Source organism: Lathyrus oleraceus, chromosome 7, assembly GCF_024323335.1.
Source record: "Lathyrus oleraceus cultivar Zhongwan6 chromosome 7, CAAS_Psat_ZW6_1.0, whole genome shotgun sequence".
In the NCBI taxonomy this organism is placed as follows: Eukaryota; Viridiplantae; Streptophyta; class Magnoliopsida; order Fabales; family Fabaceae; genus Lathyrus; species Lathyrus oleraceus.
In genome coordinates, this window is record NC_066585.1 from 375228996 (window position 1) to 375231373 (window position 2378).

Here is a 2378-nt window from a genome sequence, read left to right on the forward strand (position 1 = left end):
ATCATAACCTAATTAGATTCTAAAATCTATTAATTCTAAAAATCTAATCAAATCAAAATTTCTAAAATTTCTAATTAAAATCTAGAAATTCAATTAACTCCTAATTAATTCTAATCATGTAAATCAACCTAAAACTATAACCTAATCTAAAAATATAATTAAACTAATTAAGTCCTAAAACCTAATTAATCTAATATTTCTAATTGACCTAAATTTCTAATCATCAAAAAAATTCTAATCATATTATAATACTTCTAATTAATTCTAAAATCCCTAATTAGCCTAATATTAACAAACCTAATCTAAACTAAATCAAGATATCAATTAATCATGATTAAGCTAAAATAAGAAAAAATAAAAATAAAAATTAAAAAAACCATGGAGGGTGCTGGCATTTGTCATGGAGTGTGCATAGCAACACGTTTTGGCCTTAGGCCCAAACAGAGTCAAGCTTTCAAACAACCAAAACGGTTTATCCACATCAAAACGAGCCCAAAACGGATTTGAATATCCAACAGCTCAGCACAAAGCGCAGCTTCATCCGCATTCCAATGGCTTCACGTCTTCTTTCTCGGATACACATTTTGAAACGAAAAGACGATGAAGCATTTGGCTCCGAAATCAATTTCCATCTCCGAAATTGAATGACTAAAATTCAATCTCAATTCTTGGCGTGCACAAAATCGAAATGAAGTGGAATCAGATTTGAAGCAAGAACTCACTGAATCGGAATTTCGGTTTGAACAAGTATTGCGTTCTTCACTTTCCTTTTGATTTTGATTTCTTCTTCTTCTCCTCAAATTCTCTGCTGCGGCTTAAGTTCTTGTTTGTTTCTGCAATGAAGTCTTGCGAGATTGAGAGAAGAACATATCGTATGAACGTCGAAGAATAAATTTATGAGATTCTGAGAGTTTGTGAAGAATGAAATTCTGAGAGTTTGTGAAGAATGAAATTCTGAGAGAGAGAGAGATGGAGGATGAAAATCGAAAAGAATGAAAATCGTCCCTGGTTGAAGTTGCAGGGTGAACATACATACAGCGTGATTCTGTTAATGGTTCTCTGTTAATTCAATTATGTGTATTTCTTTTACACGTTTGTTAACACTGTGGAAAAAATTTAGTTAGTTAGGAGAGTTGTAAAATTAGTTAGTTATGAAGTTGTTAACTCTGTGATGATTCTGTTAATTGAAGAGTGAAGTTATTGATTTAGTTCTGTTAACAGAGTTTTTATCATGTAGTTATGAGGTTGCTAACTGTGATAACATCTGGAAATGTAACTGAGTCAGTAAAATTGAAGGTTATGTTAATATAACTAAATCTATTAGTGATCAATTTCTGTTAAATGAAATGGTTAAATGTTAGTAGATTAGTTTGTTAATTGGTGATGAATCTGCTCGTGACTTGTTGTGAATGAAGTGAAATCATTTTGTTAATTGTTAGAGTATTGAAAATGTTAATTAGTGGAATTTCGTTTTTCCTGTTATGAATTAGTTTTGAATCCCTTAGTTGAAGAGTTTCGGTTTTGCTAAGTACTTGTTGTGAATTGTGAAGTTAGGGATTAGTGAAATTGTTTTAAATTGTTTTAATGTGAATGATCTTGGTTGAAGTTAATTGGAGTATTGTTAACATGTTAAATGAAATTGGTTGCAAGTGAGACTTATGCTTCTTTCTGTTTGGTAATTCGCAGGGGCAATGTTAATGACTTAAACTGGATTTCTTTTGCAGGTAAATGCATTTGGGAGGTGCTAGGAACTGCTTGAAATTTGTTTCAAATGGAATGGATTTGTAATGGAACTTAAATTGACTTGATTGAAATTGTAATTTTGTCGTAACCTTCAATTGAAAACATTGGTTTGTGGTTGAAATGGTTGAATATGAATGTTGGTTTGAATATTGTAATTTGTGAATGGAAATGTGAAATTAAATGAAATAATTTGAATCGAAGATGTTGTATGTTTTAAATGGAAAATGGATTGATTGGCTTATGTAATTGGAAATTGAATGGTTGAATGAAATTGAATGATTGGTTTTGATGAAGTAATATGTAATTTTGGATTATATTGAAAAGGTCATGGCTATGTGTCTTGGCATGTGAATGGTTGGAAAATGGTAAGGTTGTGTAATGGTAATGTCCTGAAATGTATGATTTGAAATGGTTATGTAAACATGTTTGTGTGATGGCAAAATCTAAATTGTGATTCAAATTTGTGATCAACCTTTCACTTGTTTTGCTATGCCAAAATGTGTAAGAATTCCTTTATGAATGCTACATGAAATGGATGTCATAGTCATCATGCTTCAAATTGAATTCCCACTAACTTTAGTCAATACAAATGGAAAATGATCAATTAAAAGATCATGGTAAACAATGGCATGGCC

The 2378-nt window shown here is 31.0% G+C and overlaps 1 long non-coding RNA gene across 1 annotated transcript; it reads left to right on the forward strand.

Annotated features, from left to right (window-relative positions):
- The first annotated feature begins 479 nt into the window (after nt 1–479).
- LOC127101038 (uncharacterized) lies at nt 480–1943 on the forward strand. Its single transcript, XR_007794559.1, has 2 exons — nt 480–747; nt 1725–1943. It is a non-coding gene; the product is annotated as an uncharacterized LOC127101038 (long non-coding RNA).
- Nucleotides 1944–2378: the final 435 nt, after the last annotated feature.